The sequence below is a fragment of the Pseudophryne corroboree genome, chromosome 1 (genome assembly GCF_028390025.1).
Source record: "Pseudophryne corroboree isolate aPseCor3 chromosome 1, aPseCor3.hap2, whole genome shotgun sequence".
NCBI classification, from domain to species: Eukaryota; Metazoa; Chordata; class Amphibia; order Anura; family Myobatrachidae; genus Pseudophryne; species Pseudophryne corroboree.
The window spans coordinates 223,767,066-223,790,221 of NC_086444.1; the positions used below are offsets into that span (position 1 = coordinate 223,767,066).

A 23,156-nucleotide genomic window follows, 5' to 3' on the forward strand; every position below is an offset into this window, starting at 1 on the left:
GAAAGGGGTCCTACTATTGTGGTGCATAATGTGTATAAGGGGTATATGGTGTGGTAAACTACACTAAAGGATGCGCCCCCTTTTGCATGGCCACGCCCCACTTTTCAGGAGCGCGCGCACCTTCGGCGCGCATATAATTACAACCTTCACTTTTCCATACCCCCACTTCAAAATTTCAACTTGGGTGCTACTACTGTGGGCATTATTACTATTGTGTGACCACCCCCCTTTTTTGAGACCACACCCCCTTTTTGACGCGCGCCTTAGGCGCGCGCAATTCCTTTATTACATGGGCACCGTGGGGAGGGGGGGTGAGTTACACCACCTCTCTAGGACCACTTTAAGCACTGCTTGTGAGCGATGTTGAAGAACACTGAATAAAGAAATGAGTGATGACTTGTGAACGATGCTGAAGAACACTGAATGCTGGAAGCACTGGAACTCTGTGAGAGCTGGGAAACACACTGTAATGCTGGAAGCACTGGAACTCTGTGAGAGCTGGGAAACAGGTCTCCACGAGCAGCAGCGTGAGCCTGGGAGTAGCTTGCTTAGTGACGATACTCAGGCACCGGAGCTTTGCCCAGCACCTCCTTCTGAACTGACCACTCTGCCTCTGATTGATGGAGAGATCTCCGGATTGCGCCAATGGCACATTCTGCCCATGTGGACGCCAGGCACAATGGAGGCGTCCATGGTCCGGAGAGACACCAGCCGCATGCCGGGAGCCAAAGCACACCGATGTGCGGCTGCCCACGGAGAGCCAGCGTGCCGCGGTGCGGTAAACGCGGCCACCGCCCTCCCTAACTGTGATACTTAACACTTATATTAACATTTGATAGTACTTTCTTTTTTTATCCATGTATTTTTTCACACATTTTTCACTCTTGTAACACTCTTAACACCGAGTAGCTGCTTTCACTCATCTGATACGCTGTAACACTCCACTACCCTATCTTTCATTTGTGTGGTGACCTGAGGGTGGTTGCTGAGCTGGCTTGGGGGTACCCTGTACCCCAGACCTGAACCCCTAGAATGTTAGGGAGTTGCCCAATGAGGTCACCTGGACGATGGTGGGCAGGCCAAAGTTGGGCTAACAAACCTCTTCATGATATTAAATTGCAATATATATTGTATTTATATTTTTAGTAATGTTTGCACAGTGCACCTGCATCCTTTTTTTTATGTGTAGTATTATAAATCTCAACAAGTAGCACCTCTTATTACAAGCAGATAGAGTGTGCAGTCTAGAGCCCCCTCCCCCTTTACATTCTTTGGACACTATATCGGTTTTATTCTTCCATTGTGCTTGAGGCTTTCCAGTGTTAGATAGCTATGGAAGTGAGAGGGACTTACCTGCATTATTTCACTGTAAGTCCTCTGAAAAGGGACCCCTTCAACATACTCTGAGTGTGATACCCAAGTTGTCAAAGAGATGGAAAATAGCTTTATCATGACCAGCTGCAGCATTTATTTATTTAGATTTAAAAAAAAAAAAATAGATTTACCTATTTGAGAACTGTGTATATGGGTGGTAATGATGCAAAATATCCAAGAAAGATTAAGGGGCTGGTGCTGAGTTAAATGCAAAACGAAAAAGTAGAAAAAAAAAGAAACAAATTTGCACCTGGACAAAACCTTATTGTACTGTAGAGGCAAGTTTAGTTTAGTTTGAACAGACATTTAGAGGTAAAGTTACTAAGAATTGTGTTTGGTCGAGATTACATTCATGTGTGTTTCCCTTGAATTTGCAACTCAGAGATTTACTAAAGCCAAACATGCCTGTAAAAACATGATGCGCGCAGAGCCATACACGGTCACATTATTATGACCTCCTACATTTGACGTCAGCAGCACGTAGCCAATGACGTATGTCACGTGTCATGCACTAAATTGGTGTATATATAAGGTGTGCAAAAGGCCGTCTGCACACATATCACGTGTTGCTGTCATGGGTAAAAGGGGCGATTTATCAGCTTTCGGGCTAAGGGTGGCAGTATTTCCGAAACAGCACAGTCTGTGAACTGTTCATGTTGTGAAGGTGTATTGTGACTGGACAAATGGCACCATTGCGAATAACTGGCATGAAATTGCGAGTTATGAGTTATGAATATCGGCTACCAGTGGAACAGCTCACTGTCAAAATGAACCTGGAGGCTACCAAACGTGTGTCTAAAATAACAGTTCAGCCCATCTTGCTGCTGTCTGTGCTGCACATGGCGGTTACTCTGGCTATTAGCTGGTGGTCATAATAATGTGACTCAACTGTGTAGAATTCAATAGACCAGGCCTGGCCAACCTGTGACTCTCCAGGTGTTGTGAAACTACAAGTACCAACATGTCCTGCCACAATTTTACTATTAAGGAATACTAAAACTGTGTCAGGGCATGCTGGGATGTGTAATTTCACAACAGCTGGAGAGCCACAGGTTGGCCAGGCCTGCAATAGACCATCGAACAAAACCACGAGTACTTTGTATAGACAGTAATACAACCAGTAGCAGATCTTGCCACGGGCAAGCAGGACTTTTTCCCGGGGCGCCGCCTTCCGGAGGGCGCTGGCGCCATCCGGAGGGCGCCGCACCATGGCAAGATCCGCCACTGCTGTGCCCTCCGCTGCCCGCTGTGTCCCTCGGCTCTGCGTCTGTGGTCCCGGCTGTGGTCCCCTGTGAAGGAAACTAGACGCTACGCGTCTAGTTTCCCTTCGCGGAGAGGACCTTTGCTGAGCGGTGCGCGATGACGTCATCGCGCACCGCTCAGCATTTAAGCAGCGCTTCTACTATACAGGGGGTGTAATTGGCCACGCCCCCTGTGTTAAACCACACCCCCATCCCCTGCCCGGGGCGCCGAGGGCGCTCGAACCGGCCCTGAATATAACTCATGGATTTGCTAAGAATCATGTTTCAAAACAAGATTGAACACAGAGGAAACTCAGATCAAAACAGAATAATGAAATAGAGAACCTCATTAGTGGCATGTTTGCATGTGCTTGTATTTGAAGTAATAGTACACACAATGATGAGGACTGTAAAAGAGGCCCAAATAAACTGCAGTAATTTCTCAAAATCAAAAAATTAATTTGTTTTTGTTGCTCTCCACATAGGATACTTGAGACTCTACCACTAGACTGAAAGGACCCAGAAGCAACAAACAGAAGGTACCACAGAGGCTCCACAGGTCTCGCTGTTTTTGTGGGCGTTTAAACCTAAATGCATTGTCTGACAGCAAGGTCATACAGATGTCAAGACAAACCTAGAACTAGAGATAGCATGCTCATGCTGTTTCAGGCCTATATAAGCTGCTGGGTGTGTTGCACTTTTTGGCAACTGTGAACTTTCAGTCTGTCACTGGAGTCTGGAATTTCTCATGCTACATTCTCCAGATATTGGCACCATTCACACCTCTGATCACCACCTGTATCTACTTCCCTAACCAGGAGTCACAGTGGTAAAAAGTAGCTTTTTATATTATCTCAGGCATGTCTTAAGTCCTGTGTGGTACAGAGTGCACATACATTGGACTGAGACCACATCGTGACAGGGTACATATATATTAGAATAGGCATCATGCCCATGTACAGGTGGTGTGTGATGCAAAATTAAAATGAATGTTATAGTCTGCTATCCTGGCTTATGTCACACTGCTTTTATTCTCAGTCAGACATCCCTCCATGAGAAATTTCAGGCAGGACAAATGCCAGAGTGATGACTGCTGGGTAAGCACATGTCACACTGACCCATTATTACTGGTAATACATATTTCTCTGACGTCCTAGTGGATGCTGGGAACTCCGTGAGGACCATGGGGAATAGCGGCTCCGCAGGAGACTGGGCACAACTAAAGAAAGCTTTAGGACTACCTGGTGTGCACTGGCTCCTCCCACTATGACCCTCCTCCAGACCTCAGTTAGAATCTTGTGCCCGGCTGAGCTGGATGCACACTAGGGGCTCTCCTGAGCTCCTAGAAAAGAAAGTATATTTTAGGTTTTTTATTTTCAGTGAGATCTGCTGGCAACAGACTCACTGCTACGAGGGACTAAGGGGAGAAGAAGCGAACCTACCTGACTGGAGAAAAGTTTGGGCTTCTTAGGCTACTGGACACCATTAGCTCCAGAGGGATCGAACACAGGACCCGACCTCGATCGTTCGGTCCCGGAGCCGCGCCGCCGTCCCCCTTACAGAGCCAGAAGCATGAAGATGGTCCTGGAAATCGGCGGCAGAAGACTTCGGTCTTCAACAAGGTAGCGCACAGCACTGCAGCTGTGCGCCATTGCTCCTCATGCACACCTCACACTCCGGTCACTGATGGGTGCAGGGCGCTGGGGGGGGGGGCGCCCTGAGCAGCAATATGAATACCTTGACTGGCAAAAAAATCACAATATATAGTCCCAGAGGCTATATATGTGATAAATACCCCTGCCAGAATCCATAAAAAAAGCGGGAGAAAAGTCAGCCGAAAAAGGGGCGGGGCTATCTCCCTCAGCACACTGGCGCCATTTATTCTTCACAGTGCAGCTGGAAGACAGCTCCCCAGGCTCTCCCCTGTAGTTTTCAGGCTCAAAGGGTTAAAAAGAGAGGGGGGGCACTAAATTTAGGCGCAATATTGTGTATACAAGCAGCTGTTGGGGGAAAAATCACTCAGTTATAGTGTTAATCCCTGCATTATATAGCGCTCTGATGTGTGCTGGCATACTCTCTCTCTGTCTCCCCAAAGGACTTTGTGGGATCCTGTCCTCAGTCAGAGCATTCCCTGTGTGTGTGCGGTGTGTCGGTACGGCTGTGTCGACATGTTTGAGGAGGAAGGTTACATGGAGGCGGAGCAGATGCCGATAAATGTGATGTCGCCCCCTGTGGGGCCGATACCAGAGTGGATGGATAAGTGGAAGGTATTAACCGACAGTGTCAACTCCTTATGTAAAGGGCTGGATGACGTAACAGCTATGGGACAGCCGGCTTCTCAGCCCGCGCCTGCCCAGGCGTCTCAAAGGCCATCAGGGGCTCAAAAACGCCCGCTACCTCAGATGGCAGACACAGATGTCGACACGGAGTCTGACTCCAGTGTCGACGAGGTTGAGACATATACACAATCCACTAGGAACATCCGTTGCACTCGGCAATGAAAAATGTGTTGCACATTTCTGACATTAACCCAAGTACCACAAAAAAAAAGGTTTTATGTTTGGGGAGAAAAAGCAGCCAGTGTTTTGTTCCCCCATCAGATGAGTGAATGAAGCGTGGGTTCCCCCGATAAGAAACTGGTAATTTCTAAAAAGTTACTGATGGCGTACCCTTTACCGCCAGAGGATAGGTCACGTTGAGAGATACCCCTAGGGTGGATAAGGCGCTCACACGTTTGTCAAAAAAGGTGGCACTGCCGTCTTAGGATACGGCCACTTTGAAGGAATCTGCTGATAAAAAGCAGGAGGCTATCCTGAAGTCTGTATATACACACTCAGGTACTATACTGAGACCTGCAATTGCCTCAGCATGGATAGTGCTGCTGCAGCAGGGTCTGATACCCTGTCAGATAATATTGATACCCTAGACAGGGATACTATTTTGCTAACTATAGAGCATATTAAAGACGTCGTCTTATATATGAGGGATGCACAGAGGGATATTTGCCTGGCTGGCATTCAAAGTTAATGCAATGTCCATTCTGCCAGGAGGGTATTAGGGACCCGGCAGTGGACAGGTGATGCTGACTTTAAAAGGCACATGGAGATTCTGCCTTATGAGGGTAAGGAATTGTTTGGGAATGGTCTCTGGGACCTCGTATTATCCCGTACTTGGACGATCTCCTTATAAAGGCGTGGTCCAGGGAGCAGTTGTTCGTCGGAGTAGCACTATCTCGGGAAGTGCTACAACAGCACGGCTGGATTCTGAATAGTCCAAAGTCGCAGCTGGTTCCTACGACGCGTCTACTGTTCCTGGGTATGGTTCTGGACACAGAACAGGAAAAAGGGTTTCTCCCAGAGGAGAAGGCCAAGGAGTTGTCATCTCTAGTCAGAGACCTCCTAATACAAATACAGGGTCGGTGCATCAATGCACGCGAGTCCTGGGAAAGATGGTAGCTTCTTACAAAGAAATTCCATTCGGTAGGTTCCATGCAATGGGATCTGTTGGACAAGAGGTCCGGGTCGCATCTTCAGATGCATCGGCTGATAACCCTGTCTCCAAGGGCCAGGGTGTCGCTGTTGTGGTGGCTGCAGAGTGCTCATCTTCTAGAGGGCCGCAGATTCGGCATACAGGACTGGGTCCTGGTGACCACAGATGCCAGCCTTCAAGGCTGGGGGGCAGTCACACAGGGAAGAAACTTCCAAGGACTATGGTCAAGTCAGGAGACTTCCCTACACATAAATATTCTGGGACTAAGGGCCATTCACAATGCCCTAAGTCAGGCTAGACCCCTGCTTCAACACCAGCCGGTGCTGATCCAGTCAGACAACATCACGGCGGTCGCCCATGTAAACCAGCAGGGCGGCACAAGAAGCAGGATGGTGATGGCAGAAGCCACAAGGATTTTCCGATGGGCGGAAAATCATGTGTTAGCACTGTCAGCAGTGTTCATTCCCGGAGTGGACAACTGGGAAGCAGACTTTCTCAGCAGGCACGACCTCCACCCGGGAGAGTGGGGACTTCATCCAGAAGTCTTCAAAATGATTGTACACCGTTGGGAAAGGCCACAGGTGACGTGATGGCGTCACGCCTCAACAAAAAGCTAAAAAGATATTGCGCCAGGTCAAGGGACCCTCAGGCGATAGCTGTGGACGCTCTGGTAACACCGTGGGTGTACCAGTCGGTGTATGTGTTCCTTCCTTTGCCTCTCATACCCAAGGTATTGAGAATACTAAGAAGGAGAGGAGTAAGAACTATACTCGTGGTTCCGGATTGGCCAAGAAGAGCTTGGTACCCAGAACTTCAAGAAATTATCTCAGAGGACCCATGGCCTCTGCCGCTCAGACAGGACCTGCTGCAGCAGGGGCCCTGCCTGTTCCAAGACTTACCACGGCTGTGTTTGACGGCATGGCGGTTGAACACTGGATCCTAAAGGAAAAAGGCATTCCGGAGGAGGTCATTCCTACGCTGAAAATATTAAGGCTAGGAAAGATGTGATCGCAAAAGATTATCACCGCATATGGCAAAAATATGTTGCTTGGTGTGAGGCCAGGAAGGCCCCAACGGAGGAATTTCAACTGGGTCGATTTCTGCACTTCCTACAGTCAGGAGTGACTAAGGGCCTAAAATTGGGTTACGTTAAGGTCCAGATTTCGGCTCTGTACATTTTCTTCCAAAAAGAACTGGCTTCACTGCCTGAAGTTCAGACTTTTGTTAAGGGAGTGCTGCATATTCAGCCCCCGTTTGTGCCTCTAGTGGCACCGTGGGATCTCAACGGGTGTTGGATTTCCTGAAGTCGCATTGGGTTGAGCCACTTAAATCCGTAGAGCTAAAATACCTCATGTGGAAAGTGGTCATGCGATTGGCCTTGGCGTCGGCCAGGCGTGTATCAGAATTGGCGGTTTTGTCATGCAAAAGCCCTTATCTGATTTTCATATGGATAGGGCGGAATTGAGGACTCGTTCCCAATTCCTTCCTAAGGTGGTATCAGCTTTTCATGTGAACCAACCTATTGTGGTGCCTGCGGCTACGTGGGACTTGGAGGACTCCAAGTTACTGGACGTAGTCAGGGCCCTGAAAATAGATGATTCCAGGACGGCTGGAGTCAGGAAAACTGACTCGCTATTTATCCTGTATGCACCCAACAAGCTGGGTGCTCCTGCTTCTAAGCAGACTATTGCTCGCTGGATCTGTAGCACGATTCAACTTGCACATTCTGCGGCTGGACTGCCGCACCCTAAATCTGTACAAGCCCATTCCACAAGGAAAGTGGGCTCTTCTTGGGCGGCTGCCCGAGGGGTCTCGGCTTTACAACTTTGCCAAGCTGTTACTTGGTCAGGTTCAAACAATTTTGAAAAAGTCTGCAAGTTTGATACCCTGGCTGAGGAGGACCTTGAGTTTGCTCATTCGGTGCTGCAGAGTCATCCGCACTCTCCCGCCTGTTTGGGAGCTTTGGTATAATCCCCATGGTCCTTACGGAGTTCCCAGCATCCACTAGGACGTCAGAGAAAATAAGATTTTACTCACCGGTAAATCTATTTCTCGTAGTCCGTAGTGGATGCTGGGCGCCCATCCCAAGTGCGGATTGTCTGCAATACTTGTATATAGTTATTGCCTAACTAAAGGGTTATTGTTATGAGCCATCTGTTAGTGAGGCTCAGTTATATTTCATACTGTTAACTGGGTATAATATCACGAGTTATACGGTGTGATTGGTGTGGCTGGTATGAGTCTTACCCAGGATTCAAAATCCTTCCTTATTGTGTCAGCTCTTCCGGGCACAGTATCCTAACTGAGGTCTGGAGGAGGGTCATAGTGAGAGGAGCCAGTGCACACCAGGTAGTCCTAAAGCTTTCTTTAGTTGTGCCCAGTCTCCTGCGGAGCCGCTATTCCCCATGGTCCTTACGGAGTTCCCAGCATCCACTACGGACTACGAGAAATAGATTTACTGGTGAGTAAAATCTTTTTTTCTATATGTTTGTTGTTACATCATTCACCTTAACATATTGTTTATTTTGCCCTTACAGGTGATTCTGGCTATGGCTGTTGCTTCTGATTTTTTACTTTATTGTCGCATCCAGATACTCCCGAGCACAAATATAATGACTTGCATTAGACCACTAGATCAGTGATAGAATGCTCTTTTGGCCAATTAATAACTGGGTTCAGGTTCAGGTGCCTTGACAAACCTGGTGGGATATTGCTGTATTTACTACTGGAAATGTTTGGAATTGTGCTCAGCTGCTGTCTATTGCAAAATTTGGCATTGAGGCAACCTGCACAAACAGAATATGCAATAGAGAGTGAGCAGGCAGGGAAATTCTTATTCTGTTCACATAAAGTGGGAGGCAGGTCAGACAGCAATTAATCAGATTTTTCAAGTAAGTATCCTTAACACCATCACAAATGACACCTTAAATCCACCCTTATTGTTAAATGCTGGCAAATGCAATACAGAAAATGGTGTTGATGTATCAAGCAGTGTAAATATTGGGAAAGTGGACAAGTATAGAGGTTGCCCTTAGCAACCAATCACTGTTTAAACACAGTACCCTTACATTGTTTCTGCTTCTGACCAATGTAATTTGTAGCCACATTTATATAATCTGTATGTTTTGGAATATAGTCTAAAATGGTATGACTTATACTTTTTGTTTGGTAAATATGCACACTTTATCCCACATAACATTTGCACATAGTAATAATACAAAATGTTTGCACAATAGTTATCAAATGTTGTAAAAACATTTCGTAAAAGGAAAGTACTAGAAAATATAACGCAAATGTAAAACTTCACATGTAAATAAAGTTTTGAAAAGATTTTAAACATTTATAGTGATTGTCATTTTTTTATGTATAATATTTCTTTTAACCCTCAGCCATCCCCTAGGTGCACCCCTGCCAGACCTGGATTGTGCAGAGCAACTTCTGGTTCTTATGGGGGTATCAGAGTGTTGCTCGCTGTCAGTGGATGTGGTAGTTCTGGTATGAATGGTCGACAATGTTAAGGTCGACACTTGGGTTGTGAGGAGGGACAGCTGCCGAGTTTGAAAATCAGAGTCTTTGCCAAAACATAGTATCTGGCTGGGCAGGAGAAGGGCTAGGGAATAATTAAGGTTGTGGAGTGTGTACTGTGGGAGTGCTGGCATTGGTCGAGTCATGGGATACAGTTGCAATGTAATCCTCTCTTCTGCCTCTACAGGGTCGACATCTGCCACTGAATCCACGATTGTGTTTTATTGTCTCCAGAAACTATGGAAGACAAGTTGGTAATGACTGTTGGCTAAATCAAACTTGCTATATCCACATAGCATTTGCCTAAGTTTGCTCTTTGAGTATCTGACCAAAACCAGACGTTTATTGAAAAACCCCACCAGTGTGGGCAAAGCCTACATTACTGTAGACCATCCATTTTTTTCCCAGATTAATCTTCTTTTATATACAGTGTATAGAGTGTACAAATGTCATACTTGGAAGTCTGGCTTGTTTGATAAAGAAACATTTGGCTGCATCACCTCTGACCCCTACAAAAACGCTGACTTATCCTTCTGAAAACTTGCAAGTGTGGCAGTGTTGGACTTAATATTGTAGTGTGCAATGTAAATGTTATTTTTTTCTTCTCATATACCCCAAAAGCATGTGGTGAACGAGACTCAGAAGTCTCTTCTGACGAGGCCAAGGGGACAACTTTGGTGGTTCAACACTTGACGGTGGTTGACGGTGTCTAGGGAGTGCGCAGATGATGGACCTACTACACAAACATTACAGCAATCAGGACCAAGTTATGGATATTGTATAAAGGACAATGATTTTTCTCAAAATAATTTATCTGTCTCCTCCTTATCCTCATCCTCTAGTTGCTTCTGGTCTGTTTTTGAGGTGTTGGGGGTTGTGGTGTGAACTGGAAAAATCATTTGAAACATTAATAAATCTGCCTTGTCAATAAGCAAACCATTTTTTTTATGTAAACAGGACCATTTCATGTTCTAAAAGCATACATATTGTGGGACATATTTACCAGGCCATGTACAAACCTGTAAGGTAGAATATGAGTGATTGCTCCTTCTAATGTGGGCAACAGAGCAATTTAAAAAAATAATAATACTTATTAACCTAGAACAACTGAAAAGTCCCAGACGTAGTACAACAATATTAGCCCTACATGTCAATGCTAAGATAATGCGTCAACATTATTTAGAAATGTGCAAAATCTAATTTAGAAATGCAAAACAGGCAGCAGTGTAATTATACTGTACTTTACAGTAGAATGTAGTTGTTTATTTGGGCCCAGAGGTTCTTGCACAAGTAAACCCAATTATAAATCATTTAATTATCAAATTTTTCACAGAATATCATTTTAGAATTAGGTTGGGACATAACATTTCTCAATCTCATCTCTCACAGTGAGGGTGCCCAAGGACAAAATTTGTCAGGGGGCTCATAATTATTATGGACACCTGGCTGTACTTATAGGAGTTTATATAGAATTGTGCATATGCCTGGTGGTGGAGTGTACCTTGCCTGTTTTTCGCATTGCCCTGGAACTATGTGCATGCAAATATGAGTGATGCACATCTCCCATATAACAGCAGTCCTCCTGATGAGAATTCATCCACGCTTCAAGACACTCCAGGACTTTGGGATCCAGCCATTTAATATAAAAGACTACCGGGGACCTGGACTGGAGTGCATTTATTCTTCATTTCATGAGAGCAGTTCTTTGTGGTGTCAGGGGCATCAAAAAGCATCCCTGGCAGTTTTGACTCTGGCTATAGTCGGTAATTTCAATATCTAGACTGTACCTCACTTTTAACAGGATTACTGAAATGGGCCACCGGTCCTTAAATGCTCTATAACAATTGCACAGGCTTAGTGACACAAACTCTCACTCAGTTAATTTGGTCTCCCCCTGCTTCTAGCCATCAATGTCTATTTATATAGTGTTACCTTACTGGTCTAATTGACTGCTCAAAGACTGGGTTCTGGAACATATACGAATTAGACTAAGAAAGAATACTTTATTTACAAAAGATACTATGCTTAATTACGGATATGTTACAAAAGAAAAGTTTACATACCTGTGTTGCAATTTTAAACAAAAAGGAAATACATTTGCAGACTTAATGCAGCTAATCTGTGTTGTGGCAAAGTGGTAGTAATGGAACAGTCTCTCAATCAGATTGACCCCCAAAGTTTGAATCTAGAACAAGGGTGCTCTTCCCTTTTATCATATTTTCATCACACCTACTGGATGAGGTCATCAAAGGCTCTGCTAACTGGCTGACAGATAATTACAACTGGAACCTTCCCAGAATGGCCAGGTCAATTTTATTTATCCAAATAATTGTACATAGCGCGCCCTGTGTAATTACTACCTAAGATATGATTTGCACACATTAATCTCTGTCATTTCAGCTGCAATGTGAGTGTCAATATGATGCACTGTAATGTGAGATTGGTGAGATACCTCATATCTCTGAAACTATACTTTCAATTGATCTCAAAATCTCACCAAACTTACATATAGACGTTTTTGCAAGCTCCTTGTTATTATCTTAATATCAATTTCACATTAATACCAGATGAAATAGGGTTAAGCTTTGATCTCTGCATATGTCTAATCACAACTGCAGGAGCAGACTGAATACAGTTTGTGGTTTGATATCCTCACACTGGGTTTATAAGACAGGCTGACAGCCTCACTACATTCATCAGCAAACACAGACAAAAGCAATGTTGATGGAGGTCATGTGAGGTAATTCCATTGTCCTGCTGACAAGATGTTGCCTTTAATGTACATTCAGACTGGCACTGCCCTGAGCTCACTTCCTTAGGGTTTTCTGAGAAATTAAAATACTAGTGAAAACATAGCCTGGCTCTTCATTCAATCAACCTTGATATTATGACAAGAATAACAAAAGGACTTCCAATGTTCTACACTTACAAAACCCTTTATCCTGTAAGCCATATGAATTAACAGTCTATTGATCTGTGGGGTTGGCAAAGGTTTAATTTTACATCAACAAGAAAACCTGTAGTAACCTAATATCTACATTTCTCTACAATGATGGTTTTACACTATATACGTTTCTATTTCACGATTAGAGTGCCATTAGAAGGCCATTGGACCTTGACACATTATCAGAAAGTATGGAATCCCTGTCACATCAAAGTTTTTAGATAAACTAATGCATTTTCTGATGTATTTAGCCAATTTATCTTTTATAGACCTGGACATTTGTTAATCATTTACTGCATGACAGGCGACCCCCGTTTTTACCTTTAGATTTTTTCTTTAGACTGCACTGGCTCTGAGTTATTTCCCTATTGTGACACTAAGACTTTACTTTGTAATTACTGACTATTCTGACTGACCTTTATGTGAAAATACATGGATTTTTCAGTCACGATTGGTGCAAAATGTTGCATCTCCAGAAGAAGCTAGGCAGCAGAAGGGTATGTACAGTATTTCTTGTTTTGTTTCAGATTATGTTTTGTAGGACAAAGCTCATTTGAATTGTGTCATTTTATGTAAAGGTTTACACCTATACCTAAATAAAAGAATAAAGCATACAATAATTATGGCAGACACAAAGAGCGACATAAAGCAATATGAAAATCAAAGAAAAAGAAAGAAAAAAAATAGGTATTATCAAGCAGACCATAACGTGATATTCACAACAAGAATATTCATAGTCCTCGTAAAATAACATTTAAGGATGATCTAACAGGTCCAAATGTCATGAAGCCAAAATAAATGTGGGGCATAGGTGACACACACCAAAATAATGGATACCTGAAATAAGTACTCCCGATCACAGAACCATCATATAACCACATAATGGGACAGAATAAATGAAAGGAAAAAAAAAAAATCTGCCAAAATGTCAAAACTAGACACATCCAAATTATTACCCCTCATAGACCCCCCCTTCCCCCCTCCCCAGTGTATAACTTAAACCCAACTTAGGTATACTTGGGTCCTGAAATACCCCCTCAAACTATACTGAGTTACCTAACATCCCCCTCCCCCCAACCCAAATAAAGGATAGAAACATTACATAAATGACAAGGGCTACTAACTAAATGACCATTAGCAAGGCATGACCCAGCTTCCCTGCACAAAAAGAAAATGGAGTTCCTCCTTCACATAACTGCAGAGCAATAATCAGACACAGCATAAAAATATGAGAGCACAAAAAAAAAAAAAAAACAGGATATATCAAACCACATTATTGAGGAAAACAAAAAAAGGCATTGAAACAGTGAGGCAAAACAATGGACTTCAGATCACTAATCAGGTCAGGCCTCAGCCTGTTGCAGGAAAGTAAATACAGGAAGAGTCCTATCACAGCCCACCCAGGGATACAAGGAAAAGTACATGGAATACTTTAATGCCAATTCATGGGGCCTCATCACAAATGCTAAGGTTTGAAATGGATCTTTTGACCAGCCAGAGCAGAATCAAAATACCCAGAGATGGAGTGGTTTTAAAACTTGGATGCAACCGCAACCACTGAAAAGGATAAATCAGAGAATTGATCCTTTATAAGAAAAGTGATGTCTTCTGAAACAGAAATCTGAGGTTCAACCTTCCCGACCCCACACAAACCCTCTAAAGACCATGGTGGAGATGAAAGCTATCAACTTGTAAGTCTCCAATTCGATAGCAACCCTCTGGGTAGCAGCACTAATAGCCTGAAGAATCTGTTGAAGAGGAGGGATGTGTGTACTGTCAGCATCAGTGGAGGAGGAATGGAGAATGGAAGCCTGACTACCGGAAAGGAGTTCAGCCTGTGGAAGAACGCTTGAAGAATGAACATGTGGCTCCTATCCAGTCTGCTCAGAATTGTAGTATACAGTCATGAATAGATAATAAATCGCCAGGATGAAGAGTGGGAGGAGAGTCACTAAGCACACATCCACCCTATGCAGCAGCCAGAGGCTGAAGAAGAACTTCTGAAACAGGTCACAGTGGAATGACAATGTAGGTTGTATACAGCAGAGGCAGGAGAGGTCAGGGAGCTGTGCTACACCGCAACTCATTAAACTGGCTGCAGACAGTTTGAGACCAGTAGAAGGATCTCAGCAGAGGCAGCAGGTGAATTGAAGCATCACAGGAGCAGATGAGCCAGACAGAGAAGGCGTCTGCAGCCTAGGAGCACCAGAGCAGCAGCTGGGAACAAGTGCAGTGTCACAAGGGCAGTGGCCAGAAAACAATGCACCTTGGACACCAGAGCTCACAGACAGGAACTGAAGAGGAGCCAGGCATACACTCCCAGGACACCAGAGAATGCAGCCAACGTTTCAGAAGGGGGTGCAGGCAAAGGCACTCCTTAAAACAGCTGCAAGAAGAGGCAGAAACTAATTAAACTAAAAAAAGTGTAATTTGATCAAATAGTTTTTTCTTAAGATTTGTATTCAATTCTTCATGTTTGTCAAGTGTGCATGGGACAATCGTTGTGCTCTTAGCCCTGGCCCACGGGCTCTACAACCCAAAGAGGTGCATTTGTATAAATAAAATAGATTCATATGTTCAACTCTTTTGTAAGCAACCTTTAGCTTGTCTGAAAGTGTATGAATACAGCATTGCACTTACTAGTAAAAAACACCTGATTTATTGCTGAATTTGCTTTTTCAGGGTTATTATAACTTTAATGTGTTTACATTATGTGCAATGCTTTTCTCCTGCACACTAATTCCATACAGACAAGTTTCCTGCAGCTCTCTTATGTATAATCTGTACAGAACTCCGAGACAGCATACTGTATATAAACAATGTGAAGAGTGTTTCCAAATTAAACTGACTCTTCAGCTCTGGCGGCAGCTGTACCAATTTATCATGTCAGAAAATGATAGTTGTTATAAAATATTATATCTCAAGTAAACCATAGGAGATAGGAAGCAGAGGGTGGGAACGTAGATTAAGTATGGCCATACATGAACACAGCTCAACGACTAAAAATAGCTATAGGGAAGCTATATTTATCTGTTTGTTTCTTTTGTACACTTGTTTCTGGTACTTTTCCCAGACTAGTAACAGTAATTGTTTTGCATGTTTTTCCCACCCCCAATAATATAGTAAAACAAACCCAGAAAACAGATAGGCCCCTTTCACACTAACTGGCACGGCAAACTCCCGGGTTGGCTCTTTGCCGTGCCGTGATTGTAATGAATACTCAGCACCGATGGGTCCTTTCACACAGCACGGACACTGACCGGTCGCCGTGTTGCAGCCGGATCTATCCACTGAATAGGACGGGTGCTGTGCCGTGACCGTGCCGCCCTGTAGGCAGTGGATTTAGTGTGTGAATCGCCTCTTTCACACACAACAGCTTTTTTTGCTTTTGCTGCTACTGCGCATGCACGCAGCATTAAACACGGCTTAAGGCGTTGTGTGTGAAAGGGCATTGAAGGCCGCCAGGACAAACCGGCGTGTGAGAAATGGATCATAGGGTAGCGCATATATAATGTTGATAACTTGTGAAATGGTCAGAGACAACTGACGGTTTCATTCTCTGCTACTCTGTTAAGTACAGAACTGAGCACAATTAATATATTTTAGCAGTCCCATTGAACCATACTCAAACCTGCAAGGTCTATGCTTACAAATATTTATTTTGTTTTCTCTTACGCCCTAGAGGATACTGGGGTCCATTTAGTACCATGGGGTATAGACGGGTCCACTAGGAGCCATGGGCACTTTAAGAATTTGATAGTGTGGGCTGGCTCCTCACTCTATGCCCCTCCTACCAGACTCAGTTTAGAAAATATGCTCGGAGGAGCCGGTCACAGCTAGGGGAGCTCCTAGGAGTTTTCTTAGTTTTATTTATTAAAATTTTGAGTTTGTTGTTTTACAGGAAGGCTGCTGGCAACAGCCTTCCTGCTTCGTGGGACTTAGTGGGGGAGTAGAAAATGTTCCCGGAGGAGCCGGTCACGCTGAAGGAAGCTCCTGAAGAGTTTTCTGCATTTAATTTATATGTTTGTTATTTTCAGGCAGGGCTGGATGGCACCAGCCTGCCTGCTTCGTGGGACTTAGGGGGAAGGGGGGGAAAAGGTCCAACCTCTTGAAGAGATAATGGTCCCGTTCCCCGCTGACAGGACACTGAGCTCCTGAGGGACCTATTCGCAAGCCCATCACGGTGAGCGTACAGTCCCGCAGCACGCTGCCACCCCTAACAGAGCCAGAAGAATGAAGAGTGGTGAGTACTGAGCCGGCGTTTTGGCTAGCAGGGTGCCGGCCATTATGGCGGCAAGAGGGTATGGAGACGCATGGCTTCTAAGTGAGGTGGAATGCGTCTCTGGACACAGTACACAACTGCGTCCCCGTACACTGTACACAGTACCCATACTGGCACAACAGCCTTAAAACGGTTTTCTCCATTTTAAGCAACAGATTCCTCAGCCAGTATAAAAAAAGTGGGAAGACCGTGTGCCATTGAAGGGGCGGGGCTTCACTATGAGAGGATCCAGCAGCTCACCAGCGCCATTTTCCCTAGCAGTGGACACAGACTTTGACAGGACAGGGACGTGCAGCTCCTCCAGTGTGACTCCAAATTACCTCAGCGGTACCAGGGGTACATAGCAGGGGGGGAGCGATTACTAGTGTACTAAGTCCCCTATCAGGGTACTTAGTCTGCGACCCGGCTAAGCTTGGCATTAGCGATAAGGGCGCGGTGGGGACTGGCTCCAAACATCTCTGTGTCACCCTGAAGGGCTCTTTGTGGGTTCATTTTACTTAACCTTTCCTCTGTGTGCGCTGTCACATTACATTATGTCAGGCAAAGAGTGTGTGTCTTGTACCGCAGAGTGTTCCTCTTCACCAGGGGGCTCACTACTGGGTACTCCGGGTTCACAGACTAGCGGGGCTGAACCGGAATGGGTTAATTCTCTTAAGGGAATGACAAGACAGCGTCTCAATCCCTTCCCATTTGTCCACAAAAGCGATCTCTGGCCCATATCCTGCAGTCTGACTCTGACAGGTCAGACATGGAGGAGGGGGAGGTGAACTTAGAGGGGGGGGGGGGGGGATGCAGCTCTGTCACAGGGAATAGCGATTCTTATCAGGGCCAGCTTCAGGCATGTTCGAATAAAGCGGCCGCGCGGGGCGCCACCCTTAATGGGCGCCGCCATATTCGTTCCTGGAGCCAGCCTGCAGCGCTACCCAGCCTGCCCTAAACTGTTGTGTGCGCGCTATGTGCGCTGTGCGGCGCCGCGCATTGCGCGCACATAACAGTTTTGAAAGAGTCCGCCCGCGCCCTCAGTAGCACTCCCCCTTCCAGCACCACAGGTATTGTGGAGGCATTTCTGGATCGGGCACTGTGTAAGGGCATTTATGTATTGGGCAGGGCACTGTGGGGGCATATCTGCACTGTGGGGGCATTTATGTATCTTGCACTGCTGGGGGCATTTATGTATCTGGCACTGCTGGGGGCATTTATGTATCTGGCACTGCTGGGGGCATTTATGTATCTGGCACTGTGGGGGCATTTATGTATCTGGCACTGTGGGGGCATTTATGTATCTGGCACTGTGGGGGCATATCTGCACTGTGGGGGCATTTATGTATCTGGAACTGTGGGGTCATTTATGTATCTGGCACTGTGGGGGCATTTATGTATCTGGCACTGTGGAGGCATATCTGCACTGTGGGGGCATTTATGTATCTGGCACTGTGGGGGCATTTATGTATCTGGCACTGTGGGGGCATATCTGAACTGTGGGGGCATTTATGTATCTGGCACTGTGGGGCATTTATATATCTGGCACTGTGGGGGCATATCTGAACTGTGGGGGCATTTATGTATCTGGCACTGTGGGGCATTTATATATCTGGCACTGTGGAGGCATATTTGCACTGTGGGGGCATTTATGTATCTGGCACTGTGGGGGCATTTATGTATCTGGCACTGTGGGGGCATTTATGTAGCTGGCACTGTGGGGGCATTTATGTAGCTGGCACTGTGGGGGCATTTATGTAGCTGGCACTGTGGGGGCATTTATGTAGCTGGCACTGTGTGGAGGCATTTATGTATCTGGCACTGTTGGGGCATTTATGTATCTGGCACTGTGGGGGCATATCTGCACTGTGGGGGCATTTATGTATCTGGCACTGTGGAGGCATATCTGCACTGTGGGTGCATTTATGTATCTGGCACTGTGGGGGCATTTATGTATCTGGCACTGTGGGGGCATTTATGTATCTGCCACTGTGGGGGCATTTATGTATCTGGCACTGTGGGGGCATATCTGGCACTGTGTGGCCATTTATGTATCTGGCACTGCTGGGGGGCATGCCACGTGTATCTGGCACTGCTGGGGGGCATGCCACGTGTAGCTGGCACTGCTGGGGGGCATGTCACGTGTAGCTAGCACTGCTGGGGGGGCATGTCACGTGTAGCTGGCACTGCTGGGGGGCATTTCATGTGTAGCTGGCACAGCTGGGGAGCATATCATGTAGTGTTACCGCTAGGCGTCTGTGGCTAGGCAATGTGTCTCAGTGCTCTACCTGGCGCAATGTGTCTCAGTGCTCTACCTGGCTTAATGTGTCTCAGTGCTCTAACTGGCGCAATGTGTCTCAGTGCTGTGCCTGGCGCAAAGTGTCTAAAGTGCTGTGCCTGGCGCAAAGTGTATAGGAGGTTTACCCTGTGATCAGCACCCTGCCCTAAAAAGTGAACACTATCATGTGTAGCTGGCACTGCTGGGGGGCATAATGTGTGTAGCTGGCATTGCTGGGGGGCATGTCATGTGTAGCTGGCACTGCTGGGGGGCATGTCATGTGTAGCTGGCACTGCTGGGGGGCATGTCATGTGTAACTGGCACTGCTGGGGGGCATGTCATGTGTAGCTGGCACTGCTGGGGGGCATGTCATGTGTAGCTGGCACTGCAGCGGGGCATGTCATGTGTAGCTGGCACTGCTGCGGGGCATGTCATGTGTGGCTGGCACTGCTGGGGGGCATATCATGTTATCTGCCACTGCACATTATGTGTATCTGGCACTATACTGGAGACATTATGTGTATCTGGCACTATACTGGAGACATTATGTGTATCTGACACATTGTGTGTAAGGAACACTACTGTCACTGTTATGTGTGTGGCTGTTATGTGTAAGGCTGTTAATTGTGTGCGTAGAGGGGGTGTGAAAATATATTTATTTATAGTTTGATGATATGAAGTTACGAGGACACGCCCACTTTTCCAGGAGGCCATGCCCACTTTTCCTGGAACGCGCATAGGGGTTGGGGGGGGGGGATTGGGGGGCATTTTACATTTTCGCGCTCAGGGTGCTAGTAGGCCTGGAGCCGGCCCTGGTTCTTATAGAGGCTTTAATATGGGGGGAGGAGAGGGATGGGGGAAACTTGAGCACTGGTGGTGAGATAAAATATACCGCTGAATGAATTGGAAAAACCACAATAGTTTGAAATTACGTCCTTCACTGAAGGGTACTATAACAATAACTCATGTGGAGGTGCACCCCTGAGAGTAAGCAATAGTGTACCAAAAAAGAAGAAAAAGAGACTCTCGTTTTTTGGGGGGCACTCATTGAAAGATATTACATAAAATATAACTTTTATTGATTATCATTAAAAAAATGTTGCCACAAACCAAGAGTAGGACATGAACATGTACACATAAATACCAGAATTCACAAAAAAAAACCCACGCCTAAATTTACGCGTGGTATAAACACACCGTGGGGAGATACACGTGACCTGGTCGGGGTCAATGTTATTGATCCTGACAATAGTTCCTGCAATAATAAGCATTGACAGTCCCCTAACAAGAGGAGACAAATTGTAGGATCATATAGTCGGCTGAAACAAGAAGCGGTAGCCCTATAGATAGATTTACCATAAATTTCAGCCTGTTGTAATGGATGCTACTAGCGTAGAATATAAGTAACAATAACAGTGTTGATTAGTATGTGTCCAAACTTCATAGCACATACAATCTCCCCATCGATTGCATATCATATGTTCCCTTAGAGAGGTAGTAGCGAAATAATCTAATAATTATTCAAGATCTAGGATATAAATCTCCATAATATGAGTAAAAACTGATCCTGTAATTGTCTTAGTGCAAATACTATTGATTTTCTCAGTGCAGTGTACCGGTAAGCCTATTATTCGTAGAATTGGTAATTTCTTGGTAAAAAATGTCCACTATATATAACACCCTGATCTGCGTCTTAGGTATTGGCAGGTTATTGCTGATTGAATTTGTTGTCTGGGCAGAAATATCTAGTATGCCTCAAGAACACACTGTAGCAATAAATGTATCAATCTTGCTCCTCATATGTAACCATCAGTGCCGTAACTAGGCATTTTAGCGCTGTGTGCAAGAAACGACATTGGCGCCCCCCCATGCAAGATAGGGGCAGTGCGCGCCGCAGGCACGCGTAAAATATATAGGGGCGTGGCTTCATGGGGAAGGGGCGTGGCCACAAAATAATAGCAATTCATACTACGGTGCACAGTAGTCTCCATTATTCAAATTACGCTGCACAGTAGCGCCACTACACCAGGTAGAGCCCCTTTTATACATTACAGCAGACAGCGTCCCCCTTTTTACACATTACAACAGACAGTCCCCCTTTTTACACATTGCGGCAGCCAGTCCCCCTTTTTACACATTGCGGCAGCCAGTCCCCCTTTTTACACATTGCGGCAGCCAGGCCCCCTTTTTACACATTGCGGCAGCCAGGCCCCCTTTTTACACATTGCGGCAGCCAGGCCCCCTTTTTACACATTGCGGCAGCCAGGCCCCCTTTTTACACATTGCGGCAGCCAGGCCCCCTTTTTACACATTGCGGCAGCCAGGCCCCCTTTTTACACATTGCGGCAGCCAGGCCCCCTTTTTACACATTGCGGCAGCCAGGCCCCCTTTTTACACATTGCAGCAGCCAGGCCCCCTTTTTACACATTGCGGCAGCCAGTCCCCCTTTTTACACATTGCAGCAGCCAGGCCCCCTTTTTACACATTGCGGCAGCCAGTCCCCCTTTTTACACATTGCGGCAGCCAGGCCCCCTTTTTACACATTGCGGCAGCCAGGACCCCTTTTTACACATTATGGCAGACGGTGTCCCCGAGAGAGAGAGAAAGAGAGAGAGAGAGAGAGAGAGAGAGAGAGAGAGAGAGGGATATACTCACCTTCTCCCCGCTGACAGGCTTCTCGTGCTGGCATCTCCCTCTGTGCAGTGTGCAGGCATCGGGCAAGGAGGAGGAGGGAGGGGGGGCTGGAGCCGCAGCAGCACTATGTCATTGGTAGTAAGCGCCGCTGCAGCATCCCCCTCTCCTTCCGTATTGGTTGCCTGGCGCTGCTGTGGATGCTGGGATGGAGGAACCGCATCCCAGCATCCACAGCAGCGCCGGGCAGCCTATACGGAAGGAGAGGGGGATGCTGCAGCGGCGCTTACTACCAATGAAATAGCGCTGCTGCGGCTCCAGTCCCCCTCCCTCCTCCTCCTTCTCAGCTGCCTCCGGCGCTTCTCTCTCCTCTAGCGCGGCTGCGGCGCACGGCGCAGACTTCAGAGGCATGTAATGAGTCAATTTGACTCATTACATGCCGCTGGCCGTGCGCCCTCAGGGCAACTGCGCTGTGTGCCAAGCCCACTTGGCACACACGTAATTACGGCCCTGGTAACCATCATATTGATATTCAGAAATCAGTATAACAGGGTATACCTCTAATACGTGTATGTAAAAAGATGGCTTAAAGAGTTAAGGAGCATATGAATGAGCTGGTACAAATTGCAGAAAAGGGGAAGAAAAGGCACTCCTATCATTGATGCAGTGGGGTGGCTTCTGTTTACTGTGTGACATGCATTAATACAGTAAATGAGCGTGTCCCATCTGCACCTAAGGGTTGGAAACAGAGAGAATGCTTCTGCTTTTGAAAAGATCACCCTCGGGCACCCTGATGTAACAGCGCAGGGGGTCCTCTGAGTTCTCCTTATGACAATGAGAGAGCATCGAAAAAAGATTTAAAAAACATAGTATCAATAAGATGAAAATAAAGAGCACCAATCCCCTTTTGAATGTATGCTGCTTCCTTGCATATGTGTATACATTGATGACAGGTGAGCGGTACCTTCCTTACGCTTATAGTGCCTGGAAGAAAGTAGTTAGGTGACAGTGCTGGGACCCTAATGGTAGTAACGGTCCTGATGCCGCAAGTTATTGCAGGACCCGTTACCCACCATGCGGTTCCGCCGGCTGTCACTCGAAGTGAAAAGTACCTGAGAGTACGCGTGGATATCAGGGTGTACGGCTCCGGCTGCACGGAGCCTCAGACAGCTGTTTCGCTTTCCGGCTTCCTCAGTGAGACACCCTGTAACCGGGTGCTGGTGTTGTTTAAAACTAGGTGATGTCCAATTAGGAGCGGGGGTGTGTGGCTATCAATTAGGCCTGTGCTAGTACCTGATGAGACCTGCTGTGTGCATTATGTCTCAGGTGTCAGTATTCTAGCATCGTCTCCCATTCCCTATGAATTGGGAACACAATTCTCTGGAGACGTGCTAAGTATAGATTCTATTAGTA

The 23,156-nt window shown here is 46.1% G+C and overlaps 1 protein-coding gene across 1 annotated transcript in view; it reads right to left on the reverse strand.

Moving 5' to 3' along the window:
* Nucleotides 1-22,927, reverse strand: part of FBXL17 (F-box and leucine rich repeat protein 17) — a 1,047,892-nt gene extending 1,024,965 nt beyond the window's left edge. Inside the window, exon 1 of the mRNA XM_063964092.1 lies at nt 22,856-22,927. The gene's annotated coding sequence lies outside the window, so the exon portion shown is untranslated. The remainder of the gene's footprint in view (nt 1-22,855) is intronic.
* Nucleotides 22,928-23,156: the final 229 nt, after the last annotated feature.